At 40.2% G+C, this 24,916-nt stretch overlaps 1 protein-coding gene across 3 annotated transcripts in view; it reads right to left on the bottom strand.

Annotated features, from left to right (window-relative positions):
• Positions 1–24,401, bottom strand: part of CYRIA (CYFIP related Rac1 interactor A) — a 53,710-nt gene extending 29,309 nt beyond the window's left edge. For 2 of the 3 annotated variants that reach the window (XM_057374306.1, XM_057374309.1), the window contains exons 1-2: positions 8,674–8,727; positions 6,831–6,899 (exon numbers count right to left, since the gene is read on the bottom strand). The gene's annotated coding sequence lies outside the window, so the exon portion shown is untranslated. Of the gene's footprint in view, positions 1–6,830; positions 6,900–8,673; positions 8,728–24,336 lie in introns of those variants that run through there. The other variant, XM_057374310.1, reaches the window with a different exon arrangement.
• Positions 24,402–24,916: the final 515 nt, after the last annotated feature.

Below are 24,916 nucleotides of genomic sequence, written 5' to 3'. Positions count from 1 at the left end.
ATAACATATGCATGTCCACAAGGAGTTGCAAATGTGCTTGTTTAACCATGGACTGAGAACTGGTTGCTTATTACAGAAAAAAAAAATGTTAGATACATCAAGATTTAAAATGTACCAAAATCAAAAGATTGAACTAATTTACTAATCAAAGCATTCTGTTTGGTGACTGAATGCTGTCAATGGGCAGGAGGAAAGGCTGGTGACTTCAACTGCACTAACAAGATTCCTACATCTCCAGTTCCTCTTAGCTCAGGRCTTAAGACAACATGAGTTCTCTAGAGGATGGCAGAAGGCAGATAAAACCCTGCAATTATTCCTAGTTTATTGTAAAAACATGGAAGATAAGAAATTTTCTGAAAAATATGTTTACTCAAGCCAACAAAAATCTTTGTATAGTCTTTCAGTCTTCACTGTTAATCTAACAAGACTGTAATACAGCACTGAAACATGTCTGGAAACTGATTTTTGGTTTATTCTCCTCTGAGCCAATTGCTATTTTAGTTSCAAATTATTCAACTAACTTACTAATAAAAACAATATAATGAAAACTTTAGAAAAGCCTGAGAGATTAGATAAAAAAAAACACTCAGTGATTGAAGATTATCAGGGTTGATGCAAGTAATGGAAATTTACTGAGGTCAAAAAGAAGTTCAAAGAATGAAGTTTAAGGACAGAAGAAATTGAAATACCTAAACCAAAATGTATTTCAAAAGTGCAAAAAAAATCTTATCCATAAGAAAAAAGCCTTTAAATTGCAAAAAAGATTATATTCTTTTATTATGGGCTAGAACTTTTTGAAACACTAATATTAGAAAAAAATATCTACAATATAGATTACATGTGTGTGTGTGTGTGTGTGTGTGTGTGTGTGTGTGTGTGTGTGTGTGTGTGTATACAGGTACAAGACAAAATCTGGATTTTGTATATATTTAAATGTTGTATCAAATGCACCAAGTTATTAATACCACCATCCAAACTACTTAGCAAAAAAGAGCCTTTATAAAAAAATATATTCGGGAAATGATAACTTTCAATGACAGTGGTAGACCAGACATTTGGTGTCTGTCACCTTTCTGAACTTCCAAAGGGGAATTACAGAGTCACAGARTATTTGGGGTTGGAAGGGACCCACACAGGGATCACTGCATCCAACTCTGAACTGAATGGCCCATAGGGGGATCAAACCCCCAGGCCTGGCCCTGCTCTAACCAATTACTTGAAATCTGTAAAAGTCCAACTACAGCAGGGACTATCCCAKACCTACACTCCCATTTGCCAACAAAAGACACTCACTTCTTTCAGTCAGGCACTCACTACTTTCAATGCTTCAGTTCAGTTCTTGAACTCAGCTTGTTCCAGGTCCTTGTTTGCCCAGCCACTCATCTTCCAACCATAAGGGCTAAAATGAAGCATGGCCTAAACCACCAGAATTATTGTCTTCTTATCAATAAATATTTAATTAACCTAAAGAATCACTGCAAAGTGACCAAGATTGTTGTTTAATGTTTCAAATAAAATATGCAAGTAAAATCCTTGTTTTCCTCTGAGTTTAAAATTCTGTAATAGATAATTCCTACATTTTAATAAATTTAATTCAGAAACTGAACCAGCTAGAATAAACTTCCTAAAATGTGCCTGATATTCAGAAGTTTCTTGAAAACATGTTATAATCAACATATTCTAGGCAGGAGGAAAACTCCAATATACAAATCAAGAGAACTGTCTGGCACCTGATTTGGCTTTGGAACAAGCTGCAGTTAAGACAGATATCCACTAAGTGGCATTATCAACCCAAACACCTAATTTTGACAAAAAATAATCATAATACAAAACACTTTACCTCTTACAAACAAATTGATGGAAAACATTTTCTTTGAGGGATTAATTTTATTCAATTTTGTCGTAAGGTCTGGCATTGTTCCTAARCAGTATTAGCAATATACTTTTCAGACCAAGACATTTACAAACATCTAGCAGGATAGTCAGATCAGAAATAAAACCATCATAAAAAACATATTAAACAAAGCAACCAAAATATGGGAGCATCGTGATTTCAAGTTAAGACACRTGAAACTACAGCACGGTATTTTTAAAAGTAGCTGGGGTTTCACAAGTACTGTAAATCAACAAGTCTAGTATTTCCTGTTGTGAAGCATAAAAGTATAAAAGTCACACCAGATGTTTACTTTAGATAAAACACTCAAAAAAAGGACAATTCCAATTATTTAGATATACTGATGCTACCTGATTCTAGAAAGTATTAAAGATTGCAACAATTCGGAAAATAAGAAAACTGCAACACTTCACTAATTATTTAAGGATTTGTTTGTTTCCAAAATATTAATTAAGGATTAATAACTGCAAATACAGGGTTTTGACAATTRTTTACTGGAAAAATGCCTTTAGGAACAATATAACTACCAGAAAATAGTATTAGAACTCTCAYTTTAAAATAGTTGTCCCTATTCCTATTGTTTGTCCCTGGTCTTTTATCAATGTCAGTCTGTTCATATATAAACAGCTCTGAAAATAAAGAGGGGTGGAAAAATAAGTATTATTGTATATAAGATGACACAAAAACTAAATGAGCAAGTACTTCTGTCTCTCTGCCTCACCAAGCCATATATTTTAAGCCTGTGAAATGTCCTATATGCACTCAAAATTCTTAGMATACTTCAATGCTACAAGGACCAAGACATTCCTTTTCTTTTTTTTAAGTGATTTTTTTTCCCCTCGCTGGCCACAGAGGAATTGCATTAGGACATAGTCCTTTTTCCCTACATCCGCCTACGACAAACATTTGCTGCAAGTCAGCGACTCCAAAACCAAATTGTTTACAATTAACTCAAAAAGCCATTAAAAAATTGTTTCTTTGTTCCAGTTGGAMAGAGAGACAGCCAGATGTGTGGCTTGTTGATCTTGCTCTTTTCTGACCTCTGAGTGTAGGAAGAACTGCAGCTGAGGAAGGAAGTCAGCAAGTTGTGTTAATGAAGGTGAAYATTGCAAAAAAAGGGCTTGCAATTTTTTTCATGAAAGAAAAATATATTTGAAAGAGGTTTTTTGTTAAGAAAGAGTTAATACAAAGCCTTTTTTTTCTATTGGTGAAAAATTAGAGCCTTTGTTTCAGAAGAAGTCACCGAGTTTATGTCTTTTGCTACTTTTGAAAAATTTTACCCTTAATTTCAATAACTTCATGAAGTTTGATTGCTGTAAATTAGCAGACACTTTGTCATCAACACCTGCTGGAAAACCATCCTTCTCTGAGGATGTAAAACTCAGGAAAAGCATTTTAATTTTAGGCTCTGACTGAGTCACAGTCTAGCACTACAGACCAAAATCTGGCATAAAGCTGAATTCCAGATTGAGAGTGTGCCCAGTTCTTGGGACAACACATCTGGCCAACAATACAAGGCAACCCCCTACAGTCACCACAGTACTTTCTTCACACTTCTCCCTGAAACACATTTATGCATCATATCTGTAAAATACTGGGCAATGAATTAGCTAGTGATCTGTGTTGAAAACTTCATTACACGGTACTACTCATAACCGTACAGAACACGCCTGTACAAGATCCTCAGTGAGATTTAAAAAAGTCTCAAAAACTGCATAGCACCAGGCATAAGACATTATCATCTTGTTCATAAATTTTTAATTACTTTCTAAAAAATGTCTGAAATGCATTCTGAAGTTCTACAACCACAGTGTTCCTCATTTTATCAAGGCAGCTGAGATGTTAGTATATTATCATGGCCTAAGGTAAACTAAGGACATGTTTGTGTGTGAAGTACAAATTCACTCCAGAGATTCAGCTTTAGATATTAATTCTGGCACTTAAGCATCAATCCTTAAGCAGTTAGTGAAGCATACTTCAGTCATCCAATTTAATTGTCTGGATTAGGTTAAATGTTTGATCTTGCTCTCCCTGCATTGTTAACTTCATCTTAATAGTTCACACTACTTTTGGTAGAAAAATGAAGCCTAATGCTTGTCAAGAAGTTACTATTTTAAGAATGTACTTACCATCTGAAGACCTGAATATAATCATCATAGTTCATCTTCCAACTTATGTCTATCATGRTATTATTTAATTAAGAAACTTACCAACGTATTCTTAGAAAAAAGGAAATTGAAAACGAAAACTAATTTACTCTCTTCCCACCCCATATCCTCCTGCTCCCAAGGTCATTGAAAAAACAGTAACAGATCACCATATACATGTACACACAAACCACTTCTGAAAACAGTTATACAATTATTTAATYTGTTAAGAACATTCAAAGTCCGGAAAACTGAAGCAGTAAGTCATGTCACATTTTTTGAAAGTTCTAAGGGATACTAATAATTTTAAAAATGGGTCTATGAGACTCAATCTTTCTGTTTGCACTGACAGAAATGAAAACCTTATCAAAAAATTCCCAGCACAGCTCAAACAGCTCACAGCAGAGTAAAAAAAAAATGTGTCTGCTGCATTAGTATTTAAAATTTATTTTTGGATTGCCACTTTATTACTAAGATTTGATTTTCAGAACCTTTCCTTTTACAAAAAAAAAGTTTCATATGCTTCTACAGCTTGTATTTTGTCCATCTGAAAAAAATCAATCTTTAAGGTCAGTAAAGTCTTATTTAGAGGTTTCATTTTGAAAAAAACGAGTGTTAACTGAAAAGGTCTCTAATAGTAAACAGCTAGAACTTCAAAAATATATCAGGTAAAATTATACTAACTAATTTCCTTATCAGGTGTAATTCCTACCAGTTTATAATTTCCTACCAAGTAACTTAATAAAAACAGTGAACCACGGTGTAGTCATATTAACTTTCTATGGAATAAATATGAAATAATCCATAATTTAACAAATCTCCATTTCCTCATTTTACCCCCCCCCCTTTTTCTCATTTCCCGTTTTTTTCTGACATGTCAAGAGTATTTATCTCCACTCCTACCATTTATCCTTTTATTCTCCCTTTTCATTCTACTTGTCCTGTGTCTAAGATCTCCCTTCACCACATCTCAGTTCCTCCCCGTGGAGTGAATAAGTACATGCTGAGCACTCATTTTTGAGATTCTCTCCTCTCTGGCTCAGAAGGATCGTCCCAGGCCATTAATTTGAGTTGAAATGCTATTATAAAATTTAATAGTTATGTCATATACATAATTCCTATTTCAAATTCCATATGACTGTAACAAAGCAGAAGTTTGAAAACCCTTTTAAAAGAGAAAATAAAACCTAAAAAAATATGTAAAATAGCTTTGCTGGTTGGGTATCCGGTCCTTACAAGTTCACACCAGTAGTTCAAAACGCAGAGAATAATTTCCTACACTGCAGAAATTATCAAAGCTCTGATTGCAGCCTTTCATCTTCATCCTCCCAACCACCTCCTCYCCTGGACCTGGGTTCGTTCACTCATCCAATGAACTGAAACAGGAATATTGCTGTCTTTTCAGCTACACTGCTTCCACATCCACATCCTTTGTGACCTTCAAGTGATGAATCTCTACACCTTCCACCTTTGCAGCTGACTTATTCCTTGTGATCAAACCTCCCCCTGACCAGCAAACACGTTTATTTTGACAAACTGCCCTGCCTTCACTGGGGTACTGTGAACCAGCTCTGACAGAAACCCAGTCAGGCTGCTGCCATGTTGGGCTTGTTTTCACCTGCAGCAAATGGAAGTTTCTGTGGTCTTTTGCCCACAACACCACTTATCAGATGCCTCTCATGGCAAGCTGATTTCAGTGTTATGAAAGCAGAATCAGCTAAAAGAATCCTCTCTATATGCAATGGTTTCCATCTCTCCAAGAAACCACTGGATCAAAGCTACCATCTCGCACAGCCTTACTACCCACAATACAGTGAAGATATTATTGCCTTTCAGATTTTTGGTGTTACATGCTGCAGGTGCTCCAGGTCAAATGTCCTGTCTGCTTCACATTTCCCAGGAGTCCAGGAAGAGCTGGAAAACAGCACTGTTTGGGTCACAACACCCAAATGATGTCTGTGATTCTCAGCGCTGCAGCCCYAGCACAGTGCTGACCACAACTCGGCTGTGAGTGAAGAGTGACACTCTGCTAGTCCCTGTAATTGATACAGAAAACATGAGAAGCCAGACTGGCATGACCTCTGGTATTTCACTAAGGTGGTAATCTTCAGCAACAAATTTTCTTTTTACATCTACRTATCAAAACATTCTAATTCTTCTGTCACCTTCTGCTTCCTCCTCAGCTGTTGWAGTCTGCAGCTGTTCACAACCCCTTCATAGTCATCCTCATGTATCAAACCTTTTCTTGGAGCACAGAGAAATAAGAAGTTTAAAGCAAATAAAACAATTTGCTGCTGCATGTACTGGTACTGATTCCCTTGAAGTTACACTAGTACTTGTGTGAATCTGCTGTGAGCTGATGCACAGACCTAAACTGACAGACAAGTAATCCTCTGGGAAGCCTTTGCAATCCCACAGATTTTCAGTAGCAAATGCCCKAAACCACCACATCCTGCTGAGTGAAGGTGTTGGTGCAAGAAAAGGGGCAGACAGCCCTCACCATCCACCAGATGGCAATGAGCTAACAGAACAACTACACATCTGACCACACAATAAAGTCCTGTACATATATTGACCATACAGAATGGCTGATGTGGTTTCTCTCAGGGAACATAGAAATTTAGGACAAAGGAACTATTAGTACTCAAAATCTTAAACATTTGACTCCTTCAGCAAATACATAAACACTGCACAAAGCAAAGTCCAGCATACTGCACTCTTTAGCTTTCTTGCAATTCACATATAAAAGGAAAGGGGGTACTTAACAGAAACACTGGGTTATGTCTTACCTAGAAATACAGTGGTTCCAATTCACATTCAAAAATCCAAAGAGGTGATGTTAAACATTCAATGTCTGTCTGTCATGAAAAATATTCAAGATTACACTTGGGATCACTGTCCTCTTCYCTACCTCAATTTTGCAATGAAACTTTCTAGTTTAAAAAAGAAATTGCCATGRAAAATGATAATTATGCTCTTCAAAGTGAAATTTGTAACATCCAAAAATTTTTGTAGTAATACCATTAAAAACTGCAACTGGATTGAAATGATCAGGTACTCAAACTAAATTTTATCCCCTATAATTCTGCTGAACAGATTCAATTGGATCAGATTCAGTTGGATTTTTTAATTAGCTGTTACCAAGACTGGTACAGCCAAAGGAAAATAATGTTCACTGGTAATGGTATTATATCAAGAATTAAATGATATAATAATGAAATCACAGAAATGGGAATACATTCCCAAAACATTTAGCAATTTATTATGAAGGTTACATTTATTTAAAACAATTTATACTGAAAAAAGTCCAGTTAAAGCAGTTCTAAGTACAGAAATTAATTTTCCAATATTTTCAAACTACTGAAATAAAGAATGTAATTTAAATGCCCAATAGTGATTATTTCATTTTGCAAGTGTTGGGGCAGGCAGAGGAAGTTGTTAGAAAAATAAGGGACCAGCTCCTTCATATGGTTCTATATAGACAGTTATTTTATTGCTACTTTTTTTTTTTTTTTAATCTAAATAAAATAGAGAGATGCAAGCTTGGTCCCAGAATAAAGGTGAAGGTAACAAGGAGAATAAATGCACTAGAGGAAAGCTTGGAAGTGAACTTCCATTTCAACCACAACCTCAATAATGCTCCTATAACTCCACGAACACTCTTCCCAAATATTCAGTTTCACTATCCTCATAACCTCAGAGGTCAAGCCATCTGGTCCATAAATCAGCTTAATTAAGTTTTGAAAAACACATGGTTRTGTTTCTGCAGCTACATTTATAAATTTGTGACTAAAAACTGGGTTTAGTCCAATGGACTTTTATTCATTTAATTTCAAAACAGTAAGCTTGATTGCTGGCTAAAAAGGAATTATCTTTTGAAACTCAGGGATGGTGCAATGCAGATTAGTTTTTTTTTCTAAAAATACTTTACTTACTGCAAATTATGACAATTCATTATAAAAACAGATTAAATTATACCAAAATGTAACACTAATTTCCCAAGTAGAACACCCACACARGGAACTAATTAGCAATAACTCCTCTGTGTAAACAAATCTTTGTACCAATTAGTAGCTGGTCAAGGCAGAAACTCCCTTTCTCTAGGGGAAAGGCAATTTTTTTTTTAGCATTGCATTATTTTGCTGCTGGCTGCAAATTCTCTCCGACTCTGTAGCAATGCATGGCATTTACAACTTATATTTCAGAGAGTTTGATGGGAACTTGGTCAAGATTTGGAAAAAAAATGGCAGAAGACCCACAAAAATCACAGAACCAGGACTTCAAAAGGGATGAGAACAAATCCTGCTCTCTGCCTAAGCCAATTCTGTCCCAAGGGTTTACACAGACCAGAACAATAACAGTGAAATGACTCAAAACAAACAGTGGAGTAAATGAAAAAAGTACATGGGAAGAAGAATTCTCAATTGTTGTTCTATAATAAGAAAAGCAAACAAATAAAAACCTCAAGGCGAGAATATTATACCCAGATAGCACTTTGAAAGCGTCAGTGAGGTAAAACTACATAAAGGATGGTATTCAAGGGGGGCTGAGTGCTCATTTATCATTGATGATGTTCAAATCTGCTCAACAGCTGTTCTGTGCAAGTGTGAAAGTAKCAGAGTTGACTCTTACCTTGTTGAAGATGATCCAGAGCCTTCCCGATACTCAGACAGAGAATGCAACCTGTGGATTTTAAATTTATTTGAAAGGATTGTTATTAATGAAACTATTTTCATTACTGAGTAAAAATCAGAAAAGTTACTTAAATGCCTTCAATAGAGAATGACTTCCCCTTTTTTCAAAACCAAAGAGTACTYCTGCAAGGTGTCTTCTACTGTGCTTTACTCCCAGAGCCAAAGGTCAATTGATCCCATGCTGCTGCACACCAGGACAGTGAACTGTGGTTGCAGGAACACCTCAGGACAGGGAAAGGACTGACAACTCCTCACAGAACCCAAAAACCCACCCTTTCCCACAGAGCAGTGATGTAGTAAGARACAACTTCTGAGCCTCCAGTGCTACATGGCTGCAAAAAACAACTCTAAATACCATTGCTTTTTACAGCACTTACTGGTTGAAGATGTAAGGAAACATGTCCCCTTCCCTCTTGACAGAACAGCAACAAAAATGGCAGGTCTGAAAGACTCTGGAATTCCAGCACTGAGTACATTTATATAGAAAAACTAAATTTTGCAAAGAAAAACCCAGCAACTATAAAAGCAAACCTCTTGTTCAGCTGACTTATAAAATTACAAAACCTTTTCAACTTACACAGAATAGCTATCCCTCAGCACAACTTGTTACTAGTCCAGTAATTAGGACTGAATTAGATTTTTAATCAAATACACACAAGATTCTGCATGTCTGCTTTTTAACCTTTTAAAAAAATCTCAGATATCTAAATTTCTTTCAGTATAAAACAAAATCAAATGAACACAAAATCAAATGAAATGTAAAAACAACGTCAGTATAATTCAGAGTCAATGTGATTAGTAGGTATGAAATGGGCATTAAAAAAAGACTGCAAACAGATGCCAGGAAGCACTTCGTGTTTGTGAGCAACAATTGCATGGAATGGGCTGCAAGGCAAGTTCACTGAGGTATCACATGTGGATTGAAGGAGATGCCGTAGAGTGGGAAAGCCAGTGCCATGGGAGGGAAATGACTCTGAAAAGTTTCCAGTTTCGTGTCTTTAAAATATTCCTTTAAAAGAGGAGATAAACATCCCAAAATTGGTATCAGAGTTTTCCTTAGGAAAGTTGAGGGGAATGAAGAGGAACAACACTTTAAAGTGTTTAGAAAATAACTAAATATCAAGATACATCTTACACCACTGTGACTTAACCACAGGGTGAAGAAACATATTCATGAGCAACGGTTCTTGTCCTTGGGAGAATGTCAGAGTCAGAAAGAAAGTGATAATTTTTTAAACATCAGCCTGATAAAAATGGACTGAAGTAAATAAGGCACTCTGGAAACTTTAGTAAAAACTGGTTTTTAGTAATGTTGGTTTAAGGGAAGGATATTAAGCAAGGAGGCAAACCATCACATATTAACGCAGAAGAGAAAATTCTCTTTTACTCTTTTACTAAGATCCAGCAAGCCATTTTAACCCTAGTTATAATGCATTTTTATAATGAAACACGGGAGTCAGTTCGGTTCCCTCAACGCAGTAGTCTGGGGGACCTGCTGGGAGTAAAGCTTATTATCCACACAGGGATTTGAGCAGTCRTAGTTCACAATCAATTTGACTTAAGGAAAAACACAGCTGCTATTTTGAAAGTTTCCTGCTGTGTAAGAAATAATTAAGGCTRTACGATCAGTATTCAACAAAGCATAAATAGCAAAGATGCTAAATTAATTCTATTTGCAAATAAAGAGTTAAGTGAAGCTGCATTACTCAATGGGCTATGTAATGCTGTAGTTCAAAGGCAAAAGAGAAGAGTTAAATGAGATGAAGTGTGCATCAGAGGCCAAACTCTCAATCCTAGCTACACAACCACAACATTATTTCATGTTTTAGAAGTCCTTTACTCAAGAAATAGGAAGTAGAAGCTCCAAAATGAAGCAATGAATTCTATTCTGCTTCAAAATACAAAAAAGGAGCAGCAGCTGAACCCACTTATCAATGTATAAACTGAAAAAGCACAGACTCAATAAAAGCTCTATTACCCAGCTGGTACGATTTAAATCTTATGCAGAAAAATGCGAGAGATGGTGATGGCAATACAGGTAATTCAGGGCAGCCCATCCTTAGAGCATCCTAACCTGAGTTTCCAATTCACTCCCCACACAACCCTCAAAGCACAAACTGCACCAGGAATTCCCAGCCCAGGAGTGGCACTTAGCCTGCCACCGTCAGTGTGGGGACTGGGAGCTCAGTTTCTGTTCGCTGGACCACCTCCATGGGGAAGAATACATGAGAAGTTCACCAAGAAGCCTATGCCATCCCACCAGCTATTGCTCGTGTCCTGCAGAAGCACGGTGGTGAGACAGATGGCTGCGCTGCCCGGACTGGAGTCAACCCTTGAGTTGTCTGTTGCACCAGACACTGTTAAGTCATTAGGATGCTAATAGCTTTAACACTGCTTAAAGAAAAAAAAAACACCCACACGTAAAACTTCACGCCCTACAGTTTTTGCTAAATATAAGGTTAGACTTGCACCTCCTTGACAGGAGGCAAACAGACAATTAGAAGAAGAGGCTGAGACATCTGCCTAAGACAGGGATTCTCTAGGGAAAAGCTAAGGATCATGCCAACTCAGGTTTGCACTGGCATGTTGCTACTGCTCCTTTAGCTAACAGAAGGCAAAGCTTAGGTCAGGGATAAATTTTACTCTACTGCCAGGATATACATCCTCTGGTTGGGGACATTGCAGACGCCATCTGCTTACATTCAGTTTATTCATTTTGATTTAAAATGCCAGGACATAATTATTCAAATATACTCTTTTTTTTTTTCTTTTTTTTTTTTAAAAAAAAAAAAAAGTGCTTTCAAAATGGTTGATTATACTTGTATATTCCCTGGGGCTTGTCTTAAGAAAAAAAAAAAATCGATGATTTTTATGTTGCTCTAGCTTATGTTTTCTGCTTTCCAGACAGCTTCTCCCTTCCAGGCTTGAAAGATGTTTTTTTCCTACCTTCCTAAGCACACAAAGTGAATSCTGCCACTACCTTCCTAAAGAAGCTGCTGAATCCCAGCTTCCTGAAAAGCAGGATCTGTGGCCACATATATGTCAGAAAATAAAAGAGACCAGGGCACACAGCCACGTTCTGGGCTTGGTACCAGCAAACATGTTACAGCTTGTATCTGGACAAATAAAATCCTATTCCTCCATACAGCCTTGCCAGATCCAAACAGCCTTTTGGAAACGGTCCATTGTCTCTCCTAACCCCAGAACTATGCTTGGGCATTATCTGGGAGAGTGTTAGTTGGCACAGAATAAAAYTGTGTCATGAGCAGTACTAAAAATGTAACAGCAGAGTCGAATGCCATATCCACTCCTTATTTAGTTCCTACTATGAACATGCATTACAAATTCAGTACCCAGTTGCTTCTGGAGAACATCATCTTCCGAAGTTAATTCCATAACCAGCCAAATGCATTTGAGAGTTCATGGGTCACCCTTGCCTAGGTGGYTGCTGCTTTCAAACAAGGGGAATAAAACCCCATGATCATGTAACAGCTGAGCATTTGTGTTTCCACACATATCATATGCAGCTACATGTGAAAATTTGCACTCTTTAGGTTCTGGAGCTTTTTAGTGTGTCCAGACAGACTGAACAGGAGCATATGATTTCTTAATTTTGGCAAGCCTGGACTGCTGTCAGTAGAACATCGGCCCTGTCGATGTTCTGGTATAAAGTGGGCACAGCTCTATCAACAGCATCTCAGTGAACAGCTGAGACTCTGCTTCTCCAAACTTCACCCATATCACGGTGATGGGCAAAGAAGAAATTAATGTTACAAGCCCAACATTTTAGGAACAAATCTGTGGGKTTTTTTAAATAATTCATGAAGTTATATATGTCTACAGAGATTTGTTTCTTTTGTCTAGGTTAGAAATCCCAAATGAATTACTTTAAAAAAATTCATGCAAATCTGAGTKGAAAACATTTATTTTGCACAAAAAGGAACACAAGCAAGAAGTTCTTTTAAACACAAGAGAGGCACATAAAACTTTCCAAAMGAAAACACAACTACCGTGGTGCAAATCTGGATGTAAATATTGTACTTGGCAAGAATTACTGTGTGTTMAACTTTGTATAGATGTAATTATGCAGTGTCATAGAGGACTGAAAAATCATCCTGACAGTACAGAAACATACAACCCTTTCACAACTGCTGACCTACAGATCATGATTCAGTCCCAGATCCTTACATTGCACTCTTAAGTGCAATGGTACTGTGTATTGGGTTTCTGAAGTAAGGTTTGTACAGTGGGAGGGCAGCAAAGGGGAACAGGATGGGATGACACAACTCGCCACTGGCCAAGGCTGAGCCCATYTGTAGTGGCAGCACCTCTGGGATAACTGAGTTAAGATGGGGTAAAAAACTGCTGCAGAGCAGCAGCCAAATAGAGGAGTGAGAGCATGAGAGCAGCAGCCCTGCAGACCCAAGGTCAGTCCAAAAGGAGGGGCAGGAGGTGCTGCAGAGCAGCAGCCAAAGAGAAGAGTGAGAGCATGAGAGCAGCAGACCCAAGGTCAGTGCAGAAGGAGGGGCAGGAGGAGCTCCAGGCACCAGAGCAGAGATTCCCCTGCAGCCCCTGGTGCAGCCATGGAGAGGCAGCTGTGCCCCTGCAGCCCATGGAGGCTCAGGGGGAGCAGAGATTCACCYGCAGCCCTTGSAGAACCCCASAGCTGAGCAGGTGGATGCTCASAGGAGGCTGTGACTCCATGGGAAGCCTCTGCTGGAGAAGGCTCCTGGCAGGACCTGTGGGCTCATGGAGAGAGGAGCCCACATGGAGCAGGTTTGCTGGCAGGACTTGTGACCCCATGGAGACCCACAGTGGAGCAGCCTGTTCCTGAGGGACTGCATCCCATGGGAGGGAYGCACACTGGAGTGCTTCATGAAGAAAYAACTGCAGGACRTGRGAAGGACTCAYGTYAGAAAAGTTCATGAAGGACTGTCTCCTGGGGAAGGGACCCCATGCCGGAGAAGAGGAAGAATGTGAGGAGGAAAACAGTGGCACAGGTGTGCTGAACTGACTGCAACCTCCACTCTCCATCACCCTGTATTTCTTGAGGGAAAGAAGTAGAGAATTTGAGAGTGAAGTTGAGCACAAGAGGAAGAGTGGGGTGGGGAGAGGTGTTTTAAGATTTGGCTTTATTTCTTTTTATCCTACTCTGATATGATTGGTAATAAGTTAAACTAATTTCCCCTAGTGGAGTCTGTTTTGCCCACAACAGTGAGTGATCCTCTCTGCCCTTATCTCAACTCACAAGCTTTTCATTATGTCTCCTCTTTCCTGYCCAGCTGAGGARGGCAGTGATAGAGCAGCTTTGGTGGGCACATGCCATCCAAACAGGCTCTGTGTACCTCAGTATTGACAAAACTGCTYATTACTCTGTAAAACCTTGAGAACCCATTTGTAAATGTTGGAATACCAGCTGCCAATCTGGTCTGGCAAGTCCACCTAATAATCCACCTAATAACCCACCTAATAACCATCTGCTCCAACCTAATAGTCCCAGATGATGAACTCCCACASTCTGATTTACCTGTGAATACTTTAATTGTAGTACCTTGAACTACAGGTACAATTTCAGTATTCCAAAGAGATGAAAAGATGTCAACTATATCCCAACAGTGACATCAAYACTCACCTGAAGAGCACCACTCCAATAAACCATAAAACCATCAGGTCTTCCATAAAAGCCTACAACACAACAAAAATCCACCCACACACATGAAGTAACAAATTTATTAAATCCCAGTGATGATAGCACTGCAGGCATGAGACAGACATCTGTTTTCACAGATCTTGGCCTACATCCTAGCTCTGATGTAAAAAAACCCCAAAACCCAACAGCTAGAAAAAAAAAGAAAAAACTACTTTAGATCCATAATTAGTATGGTCCTTCTGCTCTGTTCCCAGGATACCTACAGTGACAGTAGGAAAGGGTGATGCTACGAAATTACTGTTATTACTAAGATCTTAATTTTCTCCAGCTCCCTTTGGACAAAATGTTTCATTTCATATGAAAATAAATGTTGGGGTTGAAGATCTCTATTTTTCATAGCTGTCAAAGAAGAAAGTCTGGTTTGCACAGACACATCCATTTTGCTGAGATTTCTGAAACATCTTGTGTTGGACTGAGCAAGAAGAGAGACAGCTGATTTATATGCCCCTATGTCAAACTGCTTCACAGCATCAGTAAATAAAGGGAACACACAAGGCTGACTAAATCCAAGCTGATCAATCCATGAATCATTGACTCAGAAATGGCTTTGAACGCACACACAGGACTTCAGCTGGCAGCATGATTGGAGTTGACCATCCTGGTGCTTGCTGTGCACTCTGATGCACAATCRGGAGCCCATCAAACACCACCTAGTAACCCATGCCAGAAACTGGGTGGGACTCAWTTAGAGCTGCAAATTGCCTTCACTCCATGGAGAAACTGTGACTCTGGTCAGTGGCAGGGCTGTGCTTTTTGTCAGAGTATGTCAAAGRAAGTCAGGCAACTCTTGCTTTATTGTACAGAGAGTTACTGTGAGACTGCRGAGTAAGGGAGCTCAAGGACTTCATGAAAAGGCTCAGAGCTGTCCAAATTTATCWCTGAGCAAGTCTTCAGAGCATCACCCAACTAGTCTGTCTTCTGAGGATGAAGCTTTTTAACAGTGCAAAATTAAGCAGTGAATTCAGGCATGCCTACCTACAGTCATTGGCACAAGATGGGAGAATACCACATACAGTCATTCCTTCACAACCAGCAGGACAGAATCTGCAGGTTTGGAGGATAGCCTAATCCCTAAGAACTGAAGCTATCTCCTTTCCAATTCATTTATATCCCTTCCCTTCAGAATATCTCATCCATGCAGGAAAAAAAAAAAAAAAAAAAAAAAAAAAAAAAAAAAAAAAAAAAAAAAAAAAAAAAAAAGAAGTTATTATAAGAATGTAATGTTTGATTTCAATGTCAGTTGAAAGAAATACTACCACGTACTTTGCTAGTAATCCCACATTAAACACAGAAAGCAGAATGTTTTGTACCATGTACAAGAAACAAAACTACCTGAATAACTTCCCCCCCCGGCCCCCCTCCTCCTGGCCCCAACCTCATCTTGTGATTCTCTCTACAGCGAGTCATATGGCAGCACTTTTCTCCTTTTATGGGCAAAAAAAAAAGGAGAAAGGAAGTCAGCAGCCGAGTGGGACTGCAGTGCCACATGAATTAAGCTGCTCAGAGCTGTGCTACTCCTCTCACATCCCYACCTCAGTGCATTATGGATAGGTACTCTCAAAGAGGGACACTGAATCAACTTCCACTTAATGCATATATAATTACATGTCACTGAGTGTTTCACGCTGAACTCGTCACCAGAGCATGTATTAAAAAACAAAGGATAGAAGGCATGTAATATATTTGCATTTGCTTATCTACCATCTCCTTCCTTTGTGTGAATATCCTGTCAATAGCAGGCAAACCTCTTCGTTGGGAAACAGCTGTAGTGATAGCATGACACTGAGAACCAATTAAAATTATAGTACTTTCTGCTGCAAGGATTTCCATGTGTCCCCAGTGCCTACTACCCACACCCACCTCAGTCCTTTTTGTCAGCAGCTCTACAAAATGGAATTAGGGAAAGTTATTAATAATACAGTTTAGCAAATTTGGCGCTTTTTTTGAGAGAGAGAATGGTGGAAATGTCATTAGCTCAATGTTAGGGAAAGGTAAATGACATACAAAATTCCCTAYGTATCAAGAATAAAAGCCCTATTGTTATTTTATCAATGGAAAGAAAGGAATCATTGTTTCCGCTTCAATAATGATACTGGACAATATGAGGACTCATATCCATAAACAGTTACAGTATTGAAAAATAATAAAGAAACCCACCTCCTCTCCATGCACAGGTGATGATATCAAGAATCTGTAGGTACTCCCATCTCCCACCCAAGCACAGCCAGGATCCATCAGCCAAACCAACAGTGTGCACAGCAGGGCACCTGCAGTGGGGCTGGGAACACACCCATCAGCCTTACAGGTACCATCACTGAGTCAGAGCCACCATGCTTCCCTCCAGCTCTTCATGTGTGCTCATTCTGAGTTTTATTTGACTATTACAACTTAATTTGACTACTAGAACTTAAACTTGACTACTTTGTTTGGAAGTGATTCTGAAAACAACTGAATTCAATTACATGAGCTATGCTTGCTGGGTCACAGCCCACACATCAAAGCTAAAATGCAGATAAGCATTTCCAGGGTCAGAGGCCCTGTCCTTAAAACTTCTTTTTTGTTGTTTTTTTGGTTTTTTTTTTTTAGGAAGGAAACAGTCTCCCTGGTTATCAGATCATTATCAGGTCAGATCAGATGGCGAAAACAGCAGAGTTCAGTAAAGAGTTTAAAATAATCCCATCCTTTTTTGAAGTCTAGCATTGCTCTTACACAAAATATGGAATTTGTTAAATACATAGATATTTCTTACTGTTAAATATTAACCATTTACTCCTTAAGTGTTACCACAGAGTATTTAATTCTCTATTGACAAATGTTATTTCTTTCTAAACATAGACTATTTATTTTAAAAGTAGTATTTCAAACCTGTAGGTGTCCCTTTTCCTTATGAATAAATTAGAAGACACTGAATAACAGCAACCTCCAAAGTACAAACACTTTATTACAATTGTGGTGACTCAGACTGTCAGGATTTGGCAGCCCACAGTGTTCCTCAGCAGCAGAACAAAAGGGGATTTTTTTTGGCAGTTTTACTTTTAGTTCAGTAAAGGACAACATGATACTGTCTGTGCCTTAATGAATCAAAACCTCTGTAAAACAAAGGCATAAGTAGTCAGGCTTTCATTTTCTGTCTCACATTATAAAAATTCACATTCTACCTATRCATCTAAGATCTCTAATATCTGTGCTCTGTCCTTGTTTCTCGGGGGAAAAAAATAAAGAAATAAAACCAGTAAGATTATCTAGTTGTAGAAATACCAATCAATTCTACAGGCAATAGTCCCAAAATACTTCAAGATCAGGAATTATTTTCTATTTTCCTGTTGAATACAAGAGATATTGACAAAAAATTCTAGGAGGATTTTTAACACCTTCATTAACTAAAAACGTAAACACCATAGACCTAAGTATTGCACTATACTAACACAATCTCTCATGTATTCAGAACATAAAAAACATTTTTAGGGAGACTCCATTTCCAGCACCCCAATCATGATCTCATCTAGAACAGCAGAACTGTCCCTGCAGTATTTGATATTACAGAGCCCTGCGAGAGGGTGAGTGAAGTGTTCCAGTCAGCACTACAGGGCTTTTATGCTTTAAAATAAAAAGAGGGAAAATGGTTACAAAATACCMAATCCCATTTCCTCTGCTACCATCAATCATTTGGGAGAGGATTACAGTCTTATTTCCAGAAGCTTCTAAAGATGCCAACGTTCATCATGAAATTTTTATCTGAAGAAGTTGCCAACTGCCTACAGATGATCCTTGAAGCAAAACACTGCAATTACAGAGCAATACAGTACAGGGAGTCAGACCGTGTGTATGTGGGTGGGACAAAGTATAACAGGCAAAATTAGACTGTTCCTGGAAATAAAATGTAACAAATTTAACAATCTAGCCTTCTCCATTCTAAAGAGATCTCAGCAACTCTGAGAAATGTTATTATAGAATTTTCCCCTTGCCATTGCTTCCCTCCCCAGCTTTCACAGCATTATAGCAATCCCCTCTGAAAAATCAGGACCAATAGCTCACCCATACCAAATAAATGCTATTGTACATCTYCCACAGAGGCTATTTAAACACAATTCTGGAATCAATTTACTGGCGATAGAATCATAYGGATCAGTTATCAGGATTTTCCTTCTCAAAAACCAATTCTGCACTCTAAGCGGCACCATCACTCAGCATTTCCATACCACCTAAAAACARTAATGAATTTTTGCCCCACAGCTCCTTGCCACTATTAACATGCATGAGAGAAACCAGAAGATGAACTTTCTCCCCTCTTCTCRGAAAGCCATTAACTCAACCTAACCTTCCAGATTTTATCTGAGGCAGCTGCAAAATAAAAATTATAATGACCAAGCTAGGTATTAAGTACACTCACAATAAAGAAAATAAAACAGAAAGCARGTTTGCTTTRAAATATCCCTCTCAATTCCMAGTATAACCATTCAGCCTAGGCAACAATAGTCTTRGGACACTACTGGGCTYAGTTCAGTTTCAGAAGCAAATAGTRYTGAGCTGTTTCAAGATATCCCACTTTACCAGCAGGCACTACAGGACATGGGTCTATGCARGACATGGCTCTTCTGGCCTCCTTGCATCTACTAGTCAAGTACAGATGAAACAGATGCTGTAAAGCATCTCATCAAGGACAAAACATTTAACTGGGCAACTGAATCAAATCAGACTCAAATTGTGTCCCAAACCCAAAAGAAAGACTTTCTCTGAAAGTCCTTAGTCTTGCTACTGTTCTTAGATTTACTAAYCCACAAAAGTCGAGAAGCCCAAATTGGACTCACAGGAGAATGTTGAGCAAGGCTGCAACAAATTTGGGCATCGAAGGAAAAGTAAGATAACTGGGACAGCAAGCAGGAAGCCATCTAACCTAACTGGTAAGAAAGTTGGGAAGGCTGTACCTTAAACTGATGCCACCTATTCCTGGAAGCTCAAGAGGTACTTAAGTTATTTAAAAGTGTTGTAAAACCCTCAGGCCTCCCCAGAAGCAAGATACAATGTCATTCCTTTCACAAGCTCCTGGAGGAAAGGAGTCATGCAATTTTGAAGTTTCGGATGAGAGGGCAGGAGCATGCCCTCAAGCACCACCAAGCTCTTTAAAAGCATCAGGAAAGCAACCACAGAGGAAGTAGAAGTGGGTGGTAAGATCTTTTCAGGTTGAGAGACTGGCTCCCAACCACATCTCTGCACACCAGGGTAGTGCCCTAAACCGCAGACTATTGTCTGTTCTAAGACTATTCCTGCTGAAGTTATGAAATGGAAAACTATTTACTGGATGAAAGACTGAAACACCTACAGAAACCAGATTTCCCTCACCTGAATGCCCTATTTACAAGGCAGGAGTCACTCTCCCTCTGGTCTAATTACTGTTTTGTTATTTTTTTTTCCAAAGGTTGCAGGTGAAACAAAGGACAGCTTATGACACTCTGCTTGTTTCACTCTCTTGGGAAGAGGGTGATGTGAGCTCAAGACACTTTAAGCTGAACAGGACAGAGAATAAAGTGTCTTACTTAATGAATATGGGATGCAACTAATGCACCACAAAACACGAAGAGAGATTAACATCATTGCAAATGCTTCTACTCAAGTTTGAGTAAACAGCTTACACTTATTTCTTAGCAAAACAAGCTCCTCTAATCCTGMGGGAACATTCCCATCTCTGGATGCCAAAGGCAGTGTGGCAGGAAAGAGATTCCACTCTCCAGAACAGTCTCGATGGTAACAGCTATCGATGGATGCAGAAGGGAAGCTCTGTGCATCTCATTTTCTTCACAGTAAAAAATGTAGAAAAGTGTGCTTTCAGACAGGGTTTTTTAGGACCATCAACCTCAGCTTTGAGGCATCTAATTGTAAAATAGGCCACTCAAATAATTTATGAATTCAGGCAGAAATACAGTAGAGAGGATTCCCCCCCCCCGCCCCAACACATAAATTATATATAAGAAAGCTTCTAACAAGTATTTAAATTTTAAGTTAAACCTATATGTWTCAGAGAGATATAGAACAGAATGACTTTTATCTAAAATGTAAGTTTAAGTCTACATATTCCCTTAAAAACACCAAACTACCTCCACGGTGGTTATAATATTGTGCCAGCTTGCACTCTGTCATCCAGAGTTCACCACAGACAAATGGAACCAAACTCAAGATTCTGGTATGTTCCATGCCATATTCTAAACACAACTCCCATGCTGTAAGGATGCTCCAGAGAAACACATTTATTCAGGAATCACATTTATTAACTGAAGACTTGAGCCAAACCACACTAGAGCTTATGATAGACACATCTAACACCACAAGCTGCACTGCTACTGGAACCTTCTMAATTAACTTTTCACATGTAACAAACAGCATAAATTCCTGTTTGAGGCATGAACTATTTTAGTCTCTGACAATTCCTTACACAGATTTAYTCAAAGATAAGCCTGGGACTCAGCTTCACCTTTTGCACTGCTGGTTGTGCAGACCATGCTGTTAAAAGTCAACCTGTCCATGATGAAAAGCACTACAGAAGCCCTGTCATGGACAGAAAGAAAAAAGATAAAAGGTAATAGGTACAAAGAAGTCCCTCAAAGCACTGGTTTTCTAGTCTATTGATAAGTTTGTAAATTAGACAAGAGTATTTCAGACATTAGCATGCAAAAGAAACCATTCCTGAGTTAAGGTAAGGCTGACTGATGTTTGCCCAAATCTCACAGTTGGGGTCYTCATGCTGTCATAATTTCAAAACAYTTTAAATCCACAATACTAAATAAAAATCTTTCAAGCACTTGTGTGTCAGTGCTGCACTGGGTCACATTGGTCCTGGAGGATTCTTGTCCTCTATCACATGTTATTTTTTTTCTGTAGGATCAGCTACTGCTACCAGTTTAAATCAAGAACTTGCATTGAGCAGTATGTAAAGACAGAAATTGGAAGCRGGAAATGGAACTGTGTGTAAGTAGAAGAATGGTAAATTCTTGGTACTTCGTAAGAAYTAGGACCTGGAAAACTCAAATTATTCCCATTGCTCTAGTCATCATTCATGAGTGTATAGCACTCTATTACAATTTTAATTTAAACAACAAAATTCAAATTTATGACTGCATTTTTCACAGCTCTCAAACTACCCCATATATTAAATATTTTAATTCATGCCTCTCAAACTGTTTTCTCTGATTTAGTGTTACTGTTTTGCATTCCTAGATAACATGAGTAGAAAGCACTGCTAAAAGAATGATTGATAATATTGAAACGGATCCAAATACATACTGAATTCTGTACAGAGGAAACACAAAGAGGTTTGGCTGCTTCAAATTAACATATATTGTTAGCACCCATACACCCCTATCCACTGATGTTATAGGTCCCAGCAACAGGATTTTAACAGGAGACTTAATGATGTCTGGATTATATAGAGGATTTAGATATAGAATSGTATTTTTCTGCTTTGTAAAAAATGTGAACTGAATGATTAAGTTATTGTGCTACTGCATGTAATACGCATCTAGTGCTAAAGAATGCAAGTAATCCACAAACATATTTTACAGTTTCTCTGATAACTAATTAGAAGGGCATTTGGAAGTAGACAGAAATGTGCTATCACATAACGTGGAAATGTGCAACATACTGCACAYGCAAATCCTCAATGTCTTTGTAAGGCTACCATACTGCTGAGGACAAGATATTTCAGCCTGACAAAACAGAGTCAAAAATGATGTCACAGGGACAAGCTAAGCACACTAACAATGAATTATCTTCTCAGCACTGTAAAATTCACTAATAGGCTCACCGTCATGGCAAAATGACGACAGTAACCATGCAGTAGTATACAAGATGATCATMATTTTTCCTTTCTGACTTATTTGAGAGAGTTTTATTCTAATTACTGGCATACATTGTCTTTCTAATCACTTGTGGTTTGTTTATTTTCAATTTTTAATAAACAGCAGAAGTTCACAGGGGAAAAAACAAAAGCATTACTGCAAAAGCAGCATAGGAGRATATTGAAAAAGTACAGAGCAGAATACAATAAAATACTGCAGTCTCTGAGAAACCATATAAGTAACTGAGAAAGCCCTGCTTATACCTGCCATAGTTTACATCAAGTGAAACTTTAAAGACCGGTGGTTAAACTATACTACAGGAGTTAAAAGTTGAAGAATTTCATTCTTAGTTGCTACATTATGCTTTCTATAAACTTAACTCAAACCTTTCATGATGTTCCCATGATCTGTGATTTCATTTCATTAAAACATTTTTTTGAAGTCTACCCTAAGTAGTAGTAGGACTTTATCATTATTTTTTAATTTGGTGAGATGAGGGAGTGGGGGTATTAAAGGAGAGCAGAAAGAAGATTTAAACATGAGAAATCACAAGTTTGTTTTTTTTTAATTTTTATACTTTTAAAAAGTATACTGCTGTTGTAACAGCCTTCCTTACATGTTACAGAAATACGAAAGTTACCCTAACAGAGAAAAGGGAAGTATCAGCTCAGTTCTTCCCTGTGTAACAGGAGTTGGGGTATTTYTGTAGAGCTGTGCTGAGCATGTGAAAATCTTTCCTCACAAGGCAACCTCATGTTGTGACAGCATTCATTCCAAATCTCCCCACCTAAGAGCTCATTACCAAAGTAAATTTTTTTTCTGGCCTTGCAGATGGTCAAAACAGAAGAAGCAAAGCAAACACATCTCYGTGCCCCTTAACCTAGCCTTTCCCCAAACATATAAACTGCCTTTAGAACCGATAACAAAAGCAGAGAGAGTAAAGATGGGCTGTATGACAATCAGAGGCCAGGAACAGGCTGGAAACCAACTCACATCACCACCCTCGGCAAGTTATTAGCAGCACCGCTGAAAGCCTGTGCAGTTAAGAGCCTCTCTGTGTTGCCAGTGAATTATGGAGCATTCGATTTTACACGGTGGCGTSATGTATTACTGAGACCAAAGCAAAACAAACCCCAGATACAAAAAAAAACCCAAAATCTGAACGTTCTTGGAATCAAATTAAGAGAAAAAYAGTAATAGGAAGTACAGATGCAAGCCTGCTATCTTTTCACTGTAACACCTCCCAACACGGACAGCGATTCAAACGAGATGAATGCAGCATTACAGAGCCTGTCTTTCATCTCCTGTCTAGGTACATCCCTCTGGAAACACCACGCTTATGGCACCCCGCATCCAGCAACCACCAGCAGCCGGAACAGAAAGTTTTCGGTATAATCAAAGTTTGAAGCTTAATCTCCCTTCGCCCCCCAAGGCAGCCAGTCCAGCCAGGCACAGCGACGCGCTGTGTGACCAACACCCGAGCCAGCGCCGGAGCTCCCCCGGGCCCTGCMGCGGGCACAGCCGCTCCCGCACCGGCTCCCGCGGGGGCTCCGGCATCCCCCGGCCGGCAGCGAACACCCGGACACTTCCACCCGGCATGGCCAGCGGCTCGGGAAGCGTGTCCCGGCTGGGCGAGGCCAACTGGGAATCTCGGCTCGGGCTCGCAGCGCACCCGATGCCTCCCCGAGCGGGGCTGGGGACGAATGCACCCCCGGCGCTCACCGCCCCGGGGCCGCTGGCAGCGCTCCGGGGCCGGCGCTTCCCAGGCAACAGTTGGCTGTGTCCCTCCGGGTCCCCCMCGCCACCGCCCGCAGCCCCCGCGGGGCGAGGGGCAGGGGAACACGAGAAGCGTGACCCGGGGCCGGGGAGCGGGCACAAAGGCGGCTGCGGAGGCGAGGGGACCGAGGGGAGCGGAGAAAGTCCGGGGCTGCGGCGCGCCGTCCCCGCCCCGCCGCGATGCGGGGGCGCCGAGAGCAGGAGCGGCAGAGGCGGCTCAGCTCCCACCCCGCGCAGCCCCGGGCGGGCGGCGGCCCCGGGCCCCGCCGCGCCTCCCCGCTCTTACCTGAGCCGCCCGTCGCCGCTGGCCGCCGCAGGTACCCTCGTCCATCCCCCGCCGCTGCCTCCGAGTCAGCCCCGGCGCTGCGGCGCGGCCCAGCCCGCCCGGCCCAGCGCGACGCTGGCAGCCCCGCCCCGCCCCGCGGTGCCTGCGTGCGGCTCCCGCCGGCGGCCGCCCCGGGCGCGGCTCCCCGGACCCGCCTCCCGCYGCCGCGGGGCGCGGCGCCCTCCGATGGGGATGGGGATGGAGTGGGGATGGGGACAGGTCCCCTACCCCGTGCAGACCGTAGGCGGGGACCCCCTGGCTCCCAGGCCGGCGGCTCGGGGCGCTGGGGTGTCCGCTTAGGAACAAGGGCAGGGGTGCGWGCGGCTGTCACCCGCGCTGCGCCCCGCCCGGGGACATCGGCGCTGACCCAAACCCGCCCCGTTCCGCAGAGATCCCATCCCCCGCTCTCCAATGGGCTCTGTTTTGGTGTGGGGGGGAGGTGGCTCGGGACGGTGTCTGTGTGTAAGCGCTGGAGTTTGCGACTACACATACCTTTTTTTTTCTTTCTTTTTTTTTTTTTTTTTTTTTTTTTTTTTTTTTT

The sequence above is a fragment of the Malurus melanocephalus genome, unplaced genomic scaffold (genome assembly GCF_030028575.1).
Source record: "Malurus melanocephalus ecotype Western Australia unplaced genomic scaffold, MMel_1.1 scaffold_222, whole genome shotgun sequence".
NCBI classification, from domain to species: Eukaryota; Metazoa; Chordata; class Aves; order Passeriformes; family Maluridae; genus Malurus; species Malurus melanocephalus.
This window is presented reverse-complemented; position numbering and strand designations above follow the sequence as displayed.